The sequence below is a fragment of the Ambystoma mexicanum genome, chromosome 9 (genome assembly GCF_040938575.1).
Source record: "Ambystoma mexicanum isolate Mex_15411 chromosome 9, UKY_AmexF1_1, whole genome shotgun sequence".
NCBI classification, from domain to species: domain Eukaryota; kingdom Metazoa; phylum Chordata; class Amphibia; order Caudata; family Ambystomatidae; genus Ambystoma; species Ambystoma mexicanum.
The window spans coordinates 372888751-372902074 of NC_090931.1; the positions used below are offsets into that span (position 1 = coordinate 372888751).

Sequence of the window (13324 nt, forward strand, 5' to 3'; positions counted from 1 at the left end):
CCGTGCTAGGTGGTTCAGTAAGAGTCCACAGATACTGCATGATGGCACTGCTTGACCCCTCAGTTCTGGTAGCTTAACCTGCCAATTCTTGTAGTTGCTAAATAAGAGACTGTCATCCCTGGAAAAGCTCATGTCACCAGATGATTCAACTTGTTGCGAAGTGACTTGCAGGCTTAACTTAGGTTATATATAAGGTTTATTCAAGACACTTCAGTTACAGTTACATGGAAGTAAATACAGGGGTATGGAGTATTATCAGCACTGGCCCCATCACCCAGGCAGGGGAGCTCTAACTGCCTGCCTCAGTAGGGAACCCTCAGATCAGCATTCCATCAATCACACAACAACATTCCATATGACATCACACACTCACATATGGCAGATCAACACAGACAGTCACATTATAACACATCTCCCTCCTTTTCCACACACACACACAGGAAGTTACAACGTAACACACCTCCTCCCTTTACCAGACCCACACATGTACAAATCAGTCACAACAAGATATTTCTCTAAACCCGTCTCAAACACGGATATAATACCCAACCGAAAACAGACACACTCACGGCGACACAACACCACTCACCCATTCAGACATCAAATATACTAAGCCTGTTGGATGTGACCTACTTAGCCAATACACTCAAATACAGCAGAAAAAGCTGAGACACTGGCCAGACATCTTAAACCCATCTGCGTACCCGGTGAATGACCATAGTCAAACCGATTCAGAATCGATAGAAACTGACATGCCTCACCCCACTTATTTGGATGAAACACAGGCTTTGACACAACTACACATAAGAAAATATCACTACAGAGGGGCTACCTCCTTTAAACAATGGCGGGAACAATATGACATGGTACTCATCCACTGACGTACCTGTCCTACTCTACACGGGCTGAGGCGCTACCTCACGCACATCACTATGTTCCACAAACCTGAGGCGCTATCTCCCTCATATACACTTGTGTCCATTCACGTCAGAGGCGCTTTTCTTGCTAACACTAATAGAGACACATACCGGAGGCGCTACCTCCCCCATATGCACTTACGTCCATGCACATCAGAGGAGCTACCTCTCTCTAATACTATACTTCATATAGACCTGGAGGCGCTACCTCCCTAACATACCCTAGTGACACTCACCTCAGAGGCGCTACCTCTCAAAGAAAACTTATTGTCACACTAACTGGAGGCGCTACCTCCCTAAAATACCCATTTAGCCACACTCATCAGAGGCGCTACCCCCATCAAACGTGACCCACATATCAGAGGCGCTACCTCTAAGTACTACCACAGTGTCATTCACCTCAGAGGTGCTACCCCTTACTAATACTGAAGGAGACACATACACTTCAGAGTCGCTACCTCTCATTCCTTACACAATGCCGTTCACATCAGAAGCGATACTTCTGCAGTTTCTACCTGATCCATACCATCTTCATGCCCATTATTGTGCATCTATTTCACTTCCAACTTTAACTGAATCAGGCTAAGACATTTTACAATTCAGCATATTATATCTGTGGTGTTATTAAGTTAACCAACATTTTTGTCCTAGAAGTCCATGGTCATCTCTTGACCTTACGATAAATATTATGCTCCTAAAAGTCCATGGTCAAGTTTTGACCCTATATGAAATGGCAACTGTACTTCTGAAAATCCTCAAAAAGATTATACAAGCTCACTCATCCTCATGCAACTCCATTTGACACAACACAAACTCGCACTTCACCCCTTTTTTTTTTGTTTTTATTTTTTGCTTACTTCGTTCTGCATGTTAACATAATAAACATTTTATTATTAACTTTACTATAAGTCCATGGGTGATCCGCACCCTTACCCTGTAAATCCTCAAAGATGTTACATCCTATGCAATGCCTTACCGTGCAGCTGCATAACTTCTAGACTCTTTTGCTGGATGCTACGTCTTTTGCTGTGGTCCTTCATGCCCTCTAGACTCTATAGAAAATGCTACCAATCCTCAACGCGTGACACCGGTCCAACTTTCTTCTTGCGGCACTTTCGGCATGTCACGCTAGTGCACAACAGTTCCATAGCATCCTCATATCTTGACAAGATACGTTCTCTGCGTATCCAAATGAGGAGAACTTTATTCCCTTTTCATAACAAGCCTCTGTGAATACATTCCTCTATGAATTCACTCATCCGAGTATTCGCGATCTGCATCCGATGCTCTCCGGGTGCCGCCAGCATCACGTGATACGTTACAAACGTTAACGGCTCCCAACAAACAAACCCAAGGATTTGCTTCTTGTGCCATGGCAGCTGTTCGTATCCAACACTTTCCGATTTCCGAGTGCCGCTACGCAGCGCTGCCACGTGACTCATCAGCTGAAACGGGTTCTTTTCTTTAACTCCGGCACACATCCAGCGTATCATTTTGCAACGGACTTACGTTCCTTGATCGCCAACACCTCAGGCCCCTTCAATGACGTCACCATTTCTACTCGACAGCCGACACGTAACGGAGCTCTCTGTTACCAACCGCCACGCATGCACGATGCGAACTGGTGACGGTGCCATTGCCAGTGCAGAGTGCCATTACACAGCAAACAGTTACATCTGCATACCGGTCAATTTACATACCATGTGCATAGCGCGTAAAATGTAGCAAAGAGTTATTTACACATTTTTGTGCTAAGGGGTGACTTATGATTCTCTCAAGACCTCCCATTTTTACCGCTATTCTGTAATGGAGCTTCGCCGTTCTAGTGCTGTGGGCTTCGCATTGCTTTTCCCCACTCCTGGTATCCTGCGGCCCTTCAGGACAGACAGACAGTGTCCTCTTGCTCCCCTTATTAGATGGGACTGTCACTATTGCTTGGTGGGGCAGTCAATCCGCAGAATGTCCCTTTAACTCGCCTCTTTTTCTTTTCTCACAAGACCATTACACTTAGCTGCTTCTTCCTTTATTTTGGTACACTTACAGCAGCTGTGGAACATGAGTGGGACCTCTCAACCAGTCCTTCGCACTATAACAGGGTTGGCTTGTTTCTACCTGGGGCTTTTCCATCTTCATATTGTTTCATGCATTAACCCTGTGGAGCCTCCCACTTTTGTTGATCCCTGAAGAAGTGGGTCTTCCTTACCCTTCCCCTCCTTAACCCTGGGTGATGGGTATCTTACTTGTGATGTGGGGGCAGTGCTGATCTCCGCTGTTTCCTCCTGTCCACTGCACCCCCCGCAGCACGCTCCTTCATCTTCAGCTCCTTCTTTTGTGCGCAGATTCTTTTCTCAAGACCAACTCGTCGCCAATGTTGCGAAGTGACTTGCAGGCTTAACTTAGGTTATAAATTAGGTTTATTCAAGACACTTCAGTTACAGTTACATGGAAGTAAATACAGGGGTATGGAGTATTATCAGCACTGGCCCATCACCCAGGCAGGGGAGCTCTAACTGCCTGCCTCAGTATGGAACCCTCAGATCAGCATTCCATCAATCACACAACAACATTCCATATGACATCACACACTCACATATGGCAGATCAACACAGACAGTCACATTATAACACATCTCCCTCCTTTTCCAAAGCCACACACACACAGGAAGTCACAACGTAACACACCTCCTCCCTTTACCAGACCCACACATGTACAAATCAGTCACAACAAGATATTTCTCTAAACCCGTCTCAAACACAGATATAATACCCAACCGAAAACAGACACACTCACGGCGACACAACACCACTCACCCATTCAGACATCAAATATACTAAGCCTGTTGGATGTGACCTACTTAGCCAATACACTCAAATACAGCAGAAAAAGCTGAGACACTGGCCAGACATCTCAAACCCATCTCCCCCCAGGCAGGGGAGCTCTAACTGCCTGCCTCAGTATGGAACCCTTAGATCAGCATTCCATCAATCACACAACAACATTCCATATGACATCACACACTCACATATGGCAGATCAACACAGACAGTCACATTATAACACAACTATTATGTTATGTTATTTGGCATTTATATAGCCCTCTATGTATCATTGGTATGACCTCAAAGCGCTGGTAGGGTCAACGCCCTCGGGGACCGCAGTCCATGTCAGTAGACAGAGTAAGGGTCATTGGGTGCGTGGGTGCACCACTTATGCATGCAGCTGATGTAATTGCCTGATGGTAGCTGCATCCTAGCGTTAGGTGTAGTGGTGATATCAGTTGAATGTGTGCAGTCTGGTGGGTGGACACCCAGACTGGGTGTTTGGCTGCGTTAGGCCTGTAGGACGCTTATGTGTGCAGCTAGGCCGTCATGGGCTATATCTGCATTTTATTAGAGTGATGAGATGTTCATGGGGTAGTGTTCGTATGTGAGCAGCTAGGCCGAATTTGTCAAGGGGTATAGCTGAACTCCAATTGTGTGATGGTGTAGAGTAGAGAGTAGGCGTAGTGATATGATATGGTGGTTCATCTACAAAGCGCCTAGGCACAGTGTGCTTCGAAGGCGCCAGAAAACAAGGGAGGGAACGAGGGAGAATGCAAAGACACTCCCACAGGCCATGAGATCACGAATGTGAGGGCTAGCTACTGTACTTGCTCTAGAGACTAGCACACCAAAGCAATCACAAACCCCTCACAGGTGGGCAGAACCCCCACCAACTACCTGGACGATCCTCTACACTCAACGAAACACCGCCGGAACACCAGGAGTAGTAACAAATATTTAGATTCTCTTAATAGGCTCATAATTCAACTCAGCTATCATGGTCATCCCTTCAAATTGTTCCAAACTGGGGTCCAAAGACCCTCACCTAAAAGCTCCTAGGAGGAAAGAGGGGCCCCATTGTTGGCGACCAGCTTCTCCAAGGAGATGGCAGAGTGAGCTGAATCCCGATCGAGGAATGGCCGGATATGGCTTGGCCACAGGAGCAAAGGTAATGCTTATATATAGCAGTGCAAGCACCAGCACCCTACTTTCTTGATGCTTAGTCCTATGCTGGCTGTTGCAGCATCCTATTCTAAACCAGCATGTTCCATAACTGGGTGTATTCAACCCAATGTCACCCAGTCCACCGTCAGCACTGTGCTGACTTGATGGACAGTAATGCCCCACCGTTGTGTGCCGGCAACGAGCCCCTGCCGTAGCATCTCTTCCACATGCCAAGCTACCTTCTGGTAGCATGGGAGCTGTCCTCTTGTCTCCTCGCGTTTGCAACTCTGTACCAAATCTCCAACCTTGCTGTTATGTTACATGGCATACCATTGCGGCATTATTAAGTCTGCAGGTTAACACCCCACTTTCCCTACTTAAGCAGCCCTCCAACCTCTTTTTCCTTTGCAGTTGGTGAGCAACTATATCTGAAAATGGGTACTTGCCAATGAATTTTGTTATTGGGGGACCAGTTTCGTGATGGGAAGAAAACTAAACATTAAAAAACTAGTTGGAAACTGGTTACCCATCCAAGACCGAATTCCTACTACTCACAAACAACACAGAAAACCCAGACAAACAGACCTGGCTATCAACCATGAACCCTGAGGGCCTCACACCCGAGCTCACCTCCTATGCCAAGTCCCTCAGGTTGCACATCGACAAACAGCCCTCCTTCAAAACGCACATAGGTATGAAAACTCAGAAAGCTTGGTATCAGCTCTCCCTAATGCAGAAAGTCAAGCCCTTCCTCCCTCCAGGCGGCTTTAGATCCACCGTTCAAGCACTCGTCCTGTCCCACCTGGAAGGGGGCAATGCCCTCCTCGAAGGCCTCCCGTCATCCTCCTTTGTTTCCCTGAGAAGTGTCCTAGGTACAGCCGCATCAAGGGTCTACGCAGATACAACCACATCACCCGGCTCTCATCAATCTTCAGTGGCACCGACTGCACGCACGAATCACCTTAAACTCCTGCTGATCATCATAATGCCCTCAAGTCATCCAACTACCTCACAGAGGAACCCAGCATCTCCGGCAGACATCACACCACCCGAAGCCAGGACATGTGCAGACTTGAAATCCGCTGCTGCAAAAAGGAAAGGACCACAAATCAAGCCTTCTCTGCCTACACCCCAAGACTATGGAACCTAGTCCCTGTCAGCATCAGACTTGCTCCTACAATTAAGGAAAGAGCTCGAGACACCTCTTCAAGGAGTCTCTCCTCAACACCTAGGCCATGACTTCGCCCTGCGCCGCCTGACTCGCTAGACGCCATCCCACTCTACTCCCCACCACGCTGTACAGCTGTACCCCTACTCTGTGCCCCTCTATCCATTGGGGCATTAACGTACCCATCATTGAGGCATTAACATACCCATTCGTGGGCTATAGCATACCAGTCATTGGGGCATAAACATTCCCACCATTGGGGCATTAACGTGTCCATCATTGGGGCATAACATACCCATTAGTGGGCTACACCATACCCGTCATTGGGGCATTAACATACCCATCATTTGGGCATTGATACATCCACTGCCTCTATCATGCCCATTGTTGGGGTCTGTAGTGTTAGTCCTGCATTGGTTGTCTTGCTACCCTAATTATTATCAGGCTCTTGTAATGATGCCCGTGCCAATTCCACCCTATTGCATTACCACCTGAGGTAGCAAGTTATGTAAGCAACCCCTTTAAGGAACCCTAGTCTTAAGCAAACCCATCTCCTCTATCACCCTCCTTGTGGCTGCTCTTACAATCCGAGCACTTAATAGGCAGTCTTATTACCTCAATCACTGGCAGGCTATTGTACCTAGAAATGGTCTATTATAGCACTGTGACAATTGATTGCCAAAGGCGAAATCTCCCAGCTCACCTGGCCCAACCTGCTACTTGACAGCGTACTAAGCTACACATGGCCCCGGTTACAACTTTCATCTACGCTTATAAGTGGGAACAATTGGAAGGCCATCTCTAGCCAAGGTAATGGGTAATCCTCCCCTTACGTAGATGAACGAAACCTTAAAATGGATCAAGCTAGCAGCTAATTCTGAGCCCTCACGCAATTAATCAAAGCCATTGTGTATCATAAGTGCCACCTAGCAGGTCACTAAACAATTTAATCTCCAAAAACGACCCGTTTATCCCACTCCTTTCTTGAAAAGAAACAGTCATAGCTCTGGTGGCTGTGTTTCAGTTTTGCCTGCAGGCAAACAAAGATCCACACAGCAAGTGCATCTACCCACTGAGTTATCTTCTGGACATAAATCAGAGATGTCTACTACTGGTGCTCTATTCTGCCAAGCTATTTACATACATAACTCTACTGCAGGTGCTTAACTCACCAAACTCTCTGCAGCATAGACACATACCAACTGAGCTATCTGCCAGACACAAAATTCCGATCTCTGGTGTAGGTGCATTTATCTCCCTGCTGCAGTAGCGCCACATATCAAGCTCCCTGTAGCATGCTCATCTACCCACTAAGCCATCTTACAGGCTTTTTAATAAGATCTCTTCGGCAACCCGCTGAGCAATCTTCTCACCTGTTTGCATCCAGATCTTAGCTGCAGGAGTTCAACCTACTAGCTCTCTGTAGCCTTAGCATTCACCCACTGAGCTGTCTTCCACGCATTCAAACTAGATCGTTGAAGCAGGTGCAGCAATCCACTCATCAATCTCCCATCCAGGTGGTCACCCGGCAGGCCTCATACATATTTGTTGTTCCCCTTGAGGCAGATCACACACTAATCACAGCAAGTTAAATTTAGAGGCCTGGCGGAAACTGTGTTCCTACTGTGACAGAATGCCATCTCCACGAGTAGGCAATGCTGAGCTTTTTTGATTTTTTGCAACACAAAATGACGCTGTTAATTCTGCCTGTGAATCGGGATCACTTTCATAATGCTCCATGCTGTAAAAGTATAGTGCAAACGTGCAACTATGCTGGGATGGTCTACTGACACTCCAGCAGCTGCATTGGAGCTTGGCAGCATGGCAATCACAGAGTAACATGCATTCCGGCAAACAGCTTTAGTAGGAGTGTGGCTGCGCTGAGTAGGAGTTTAGAATCTGCTACTCTTCCCTGTCCCCCTGCTCAGAGCAGGGGTCATTTCATCAGACCTACAATGATCACATATGCAGAAAATGCAAGAGGAACAGAATTCACTATTACCCATTAGGGCCCTGGGAGGGAGTGGGGGCCAATCGGAATGCTCAGAACCTTTGCTGTATTCACAGGGCCAAGCCCATGCTCCAAGCAGTCCGATTGAGCAGGACCTTAATTTGGATTGTGGGCCGTTACCTGCAGTGTCCACCCACTGTCTCAGTGAATATCACCTCATTGGAGGCCTTCTCCATGTGCTACTTTGACTGGACTTTCACTCCCAATCCTTCTAGCAGGCTCCCCCGTCACCAGTGACCTCCTACTATTGTTATAATTCAGCATTCCATCCTGCTGCCCCACCCCTCTTCGTCCAATCTCCCCTTGTCCTCATATAAGCATTCCATTCGTCTTTTAGATATGAACTACGACCCTTGTGTGGATAGTGTGGCTTATACTCTCTGGTAGCGTGTACTCGGCCCTGCACTGTTCCTCTCTACATCACCTTTACCCCCCCACCCCCCACTGCCCCTGACCGATTCTTCTCCCTCCCACCATCTACTCTGCCCCCGTTGCCCTCCTAAGGAAATCCTGCCGCCCTCGCCCCCAGAAGAGGCTTTTCCCCCTCTCTTCATTAGTGAACACTGCCGCTCTCGCTCCCACAAGTGCACTCAAGCCCACCCTCACTCTAAAAGGAGGAACTTGCAGAGTACGTAAGGGTGGTAAAAAACTAAACACTGGCCACCCCTGACCAAATACAGACAAAGCGACCACAAGCTTGAAATCAAAAGGTGCCTGGCACAGCCCATAGAGGGCGCCCAAGGAGGACAGAACCTGTCAACAGCCTAACTTCGGAGAAGTATAGACTGCGAGACCCTTTCCTCTACACTGTCCTGATTACAAAGAAATGCTGTACCCCAATATCTGCAGATTCAGTCACCCTGAGGACACCATAATTAGCAGCAGGAACAGCAACATGTGCCTCTGCATGATGTGCCCCATGCAATATGTGCCGCATGCAATATGTGCCCCATGCAATATGTGCCCCATGCAATATGTGCCCCATGCAATATGTGCCCCATGCATGCCACCAAAGAAAGTGCAGGAAGCAATAGGGCCTTTTAGAAAAGCTGCAAACCAAAAGGGTGACTACCAGAGAGAGTGTGGAACTGTATGTACCAGCATGCCAATAAAGCATCTTGGTCATGATAACCATGATGACTACTTGCGCCATGGACACTCTGCCGGAATGTATGGTCCCTTACCATTCCCACTTAATTGACAGCTCTTGTGCTGCCACAAGCACTGTTCTTTTAGACAACGATGTAACATCTAAGCATTATGGTTCCATGTCATTCCATCGCCGTTTTTATTTCACAGCATTTTTTGCCCCCTTCCCACCTATTTAAAATCTAGTCCCAAAACACCCCGAAACCTTATATCCCTCTACCCACCCCACCGCCATATTTTTCGATGGGTTTTTGCAGTAAAAAAATAAAATCAAACCGGCAGCAAAAAGATAATGGGGAGGGCTGCCCGACCATGTCTGGGCAGCTAACAGAGAAAGAGGCAACACAGAGCTTTTCCCTACCCAAGGTGACATGACACAGGGGCCATGGAGTGTAGGCAGAAGTGGGAATGATGGGGATAGAGGCACAGCAGGGATCGCCGCTCTGCAAAAGAAAGAGGTAGAAGTGGCCATGTCGTCGCAAGTGTGAGATAAGAGGTGGATGGTGGAAAGAACGGTGGAGTAGAGCAACAAGAAGCAGCCGCTGGGCAGAAGACAATAGATCTGCCCAGGATGCTCACAAGGAGGCTTGTGCCGGCAAGGGGTGGGGGCACAGAGGATGCAGACAAGGGCGGGGAGTGAAGCGTAGACAGGGCAGGGCCTGAGTGATATGATATACGATGTGGCATTTATAACGCGCCTGTACACAAGTGTTTCTAGGTGCGACAAGACAAGGAAGGGGAAACAAAGGGAGGACAAAAACGATCTTACTAGGCCTTGTGTCATTCAGATCGCGCAAGTGTGGGGTAGAGGGATGGGGAGACATGCAGGGGGAAGGGGAAGTGCAGTTAACTCACAAGTGTAGCCAGCGGGTGGCTCATAAGTGCAGAGAGAAGGGACTGTATGGATGCAGATACAGACCCTTAAGGGCTGGGGAGCCCGGAGGCAGTGCAAGGACATGCAGGAGCCTGGACCCGGGTTCAGAGGGTGACCAGGTGACCAGAGCACAGAGCAGTCAGGTGCTTGAGCAGGGGAGAGGAATAGAGTAAGCTCGAGTTGCTTCTGGAACCGGAGGTGGTTCTGCTCAGGTTTGAGATAGGCAGGGAGGCTGTTCCAGAGGGAGGCCCCAGCCGAGGAGATAGATCTGCCCCCAACTCTCTACTTGTAGAAGCATCTGACCCTCAGAGAGTTGGAGGTGGATGAGCAGAGACCTCGAGAAGGAAGATGGCTTGGAAGAGAACGTTAGAGGTAGAGCGATCCCAAGCCCCAGAAAGCCATGTGTATGATGCAGAGGGTCTTGAAGTTGATCCTTGCAGCCACAGGTAGCCAGTGAAAATATTTCAGAACTGAAGAGATACGATCCCTAGGTTTGAGGCCAAAAACAAGTCTTGCAGTCCTGTTCTGGATACATAGCAAAAGGTCAAAGAGTAGAGGCAGTACGATTTAGAAAGAGTCTGTTGCAGTAGTTCAGCCTAGAAAGGACCAAAGCTCTGGAGACAGTGAGCTTCTGGAGGAAAGTGAGAAAAGGAAGAATACTTCTGAGGAGGTGCAGCTAATAGTTTGACTTCTTAGAGATGTCAAAGATGTGAGAAGAGAAGGAGAGGGTGGAGTCGAATATGACACCTGTTCTGTCCTGTGAGGGTTCTTAGCCTCACAGGACAGAACAGGAAGAGGGCCCAGAGTGGGCAGCCAGAGAGATGAAAGGAGGGAGCGGGTGTCCCAATGAGGAGGATCTCAGTCTTACTGGCATTAAGGCAGAGATCATTGGCAGCACACCATTCCTGAACTCTGGCTAGACAGTCTGCTAAGAGAGAAGAAGCAGAGGTGACTGAGGTGAGCCTGCAAGAGAGCGGAGTGTCATCTGCATAACATTGAAAATTGGAGCAGAAAGTAGCGATGCAGTGGGCAAGAGATGCCATGTAGTGGTTGAAGAGCCAATGAGGTTAGACCCCTGGGGAACACCACAAGTAGAGAGAGATAGAAGAGAGGAAAGACCCTAGTTGGACCCGAGAGGGTTGGTCAGTGAGAAAGGAGGTCAACCAGGCCAGGGCCTGATCAGTAATACCACAGTTGTCACGGATCGATTGAGCAGGATGGCATGGTTGACCATGTCAAAAGCAGAGGATAGATCGAGGAGAATGAGGAGAGAAGGGAGATTAGAGTCAAGATTAGAGAGAAAGTCTTTCACAGGTGTTCTGGAGAGCAGTTTCCATGCTTCTGGTAGGTAGCTCTGAAGTCAGACTGGTGGTCATGGAGGGAACCAACAGATTCGGTATGTAGATTAAACTGGGAGATGGCCAGCTTTTCCAAAAGTTTGCCCAGGAAATGAGTGATGGCGAGTGATTGGAAGGGGGTGTTCAAGAGAGTACTTAAGCGGGGGGAGGGGTAGTTCCAGTGTCAAAGGAGTGATTGCAGAAATTGGCCAAGACTGGAGAAAGGGTGTCGATGTGGTCCTTGGTAGTTCTGGGTGAGCAGGGAAGAACCTGCTTTGAAAAGACTTTCATAGATCGGACTTGTCTAGAAACCTTGTCTGGGGTGAATGGGGGAAAGGAGGAGAAAGGGGGAGGAGAGACTGCCTTAGATGGGCCAAGAGTGGTAGAGAAGGAGGAAGAGGAAGAGAGGGTGGACAGGATGTCCTGAGCTTTAGTAGTGAAATGAGAGACCAAGGCCGTGCAGAGGGCCTGGGAGGGAACAGGAGATTTCGAGACTGCAGTCAGATTGGCCAGCTCCTTGCAGATTTTGAAAGGTTTGGCTGAGTTGTTAGATGCTGCAGAGATGTGGGCTTGGATTTAGGCTCTCTTCTTAGTGGACAGAGTCTGTACGGCCCTTGGAGCAGGTGGCAGGCCAGTTTGTCAGGGGGTGTGCCTTCCTGTTCGCTGTCCTACACTTGCGTTTAAGGGCGGCGCGGTCGGAATTATACCAAGAGTTGCACTTGGATATGGGCTTCAAGCGGATCCTCGTGACAGGGGCAAGGACATGTAGAGTGTTAGAGATAGAGAGATGAAGGTTAGAGAGGGCGGTGTCAGAGTGTGCATCAGCCAAAGGTGCAGGAGAAGGAGAGAAAGTAGCGGTGAAAGCCTCAACTGACACATGCTTCATGGGTCGGATGATCGAGAAGGTAGGTGACAGTGCTGGAGTTGGCTTGACCTGAGGCGAAGAAAGAAATAACTCAGAGAGAGAGACAGAGACTGAGACAGAGACAGAGACACAGAGAGAAAGATTTGAGGTGGATATTCAAGTCTCAGAGGAGAAGAAGTTGAGAGGCAGAGAAGAGGCGAGGTCAGCCCACTCAGAGAGGAAGCGGGCCACCTGGCCAGGCGGCCTGTACTATCTTTGAGGGAATGACATTTGACCACTCTACACAAATACTAGTAACTATGGACATCAAGCCCCTTTATATTAATATACATCAGGAAGCAGCTATCGAATGTGTTCGGGAATGTCTCACATTGGACCCATTACAGCATAGGGTGCCAGCAGATTTAATCTTGGAGCTTATGTCAATAGCATTATGCGAAAACTTTTTTTTTTACATTTGACAATCAAATATATTTACAGACGAAGGGCACGGCCATGGGCGCAGCTTTCGTCCCCAGTTTAGCAATACTCTACATGGCCAAATACGAAAATGAATATGTCTTTTCCCAATTAAACATCGGGAGGGAACAGGTGAGTCAATGGTACAGATACATTGACATCATCTTTATCTGGACGGGTCCACTGGAACAACTAGAGCAATTCTGGACATGGCTTACACCTGCAATCAAGATACACAATTCACCATGGAGCACAGCACCTCAGAAATTACATTTCTGGATCTCATCATTCGACAGAAGGATGGCAAACTTGAATGCGATCTCCATCAAAAACCGGACAGAAACACGCTGCTTCACCATGCCAGCAATCATCCTGCACATACGAAAGATAACCTCCCTTACGGCAATTTCTCCAGAAATGTAGGAATTGCACCTCTATCGAGGACTTCAGGAGACACTCTACAGCTTTGTCCACCCGATTACGAACGAGAGGGTACCCCAAAAAACAGCTTGAACAAGCCAGAAAAAAAGCTTGCAACACCAACAGGGATATTCTGCTG

The 13324-nt window shown here is 48.1% G+C and overlaps 1 protein-coding gene across 1 annotated transcript in view; it reads right to left on the reverse strand.

Annotated features, from left to right (window-relative positions):
- LOC138488085 (BICD family-like cargo adapter 1) overlaps window positions 1–13324 on the reverse strand; it is a 184779-nt gene that overhangs the window by 141913 nt on the left and 29542 nt on the right. The window lies entirely within an intron of this gene.